The sequence below is a fragment of the Penaeus monodon genome, chromosome 30, assembly GCF_015228065.2.
Source record: "Penaeus monodon isolate SGIC_2016 chromosome 30, NSTDA_Pmon_1, whole genome shotgun sequence".
Taxonomy (NCBI): domain Eukaryota; kingdom Metazoa; phylum Arthropoda; class Malacostraca; order Decapoda; family Penaeidae; genus Penaeus; species Penaeus monodon.
In genome coordinates this window covers 29,534,738-29,535,069 of record NC_051415.1, presented here as the reverse complement: position 1 = coordinate 29,535,069, position 332 = coordinate 29,534,738, and positions in this window count along the sequence as shown.

Sequence of the window (332 nt, the reverse complement as noted above, 5' to 3'; positions counted from 1 at the left end):
TAAGACCAGCCCACAAGCGCGAAAGGGGCGAAGCAGGAGGTCTCGGCGGATCCGGGCGCGACGCCCTCGGCCCCGAAGGACCTGCCTGCCCGCCGCCTCGAGAGCGCAAGGACCTCCCTCGGCCGCCCCCGGAGCATGCGAGGGACACGGACACGGACACGGCCAGCAGCCAACACTCCAATTATCGGCACGACGGAATGATTTTATCAACTTTCGATATCGTTAGGACGATCGAAGGCACCGGGGCCACTCCCTGAGGGTGGGGGGGGGATAAGGGGGTTTCGACACCGGTATGTGTAGTACAGAGGAGCACCCGTCCTTACCCCTACGCC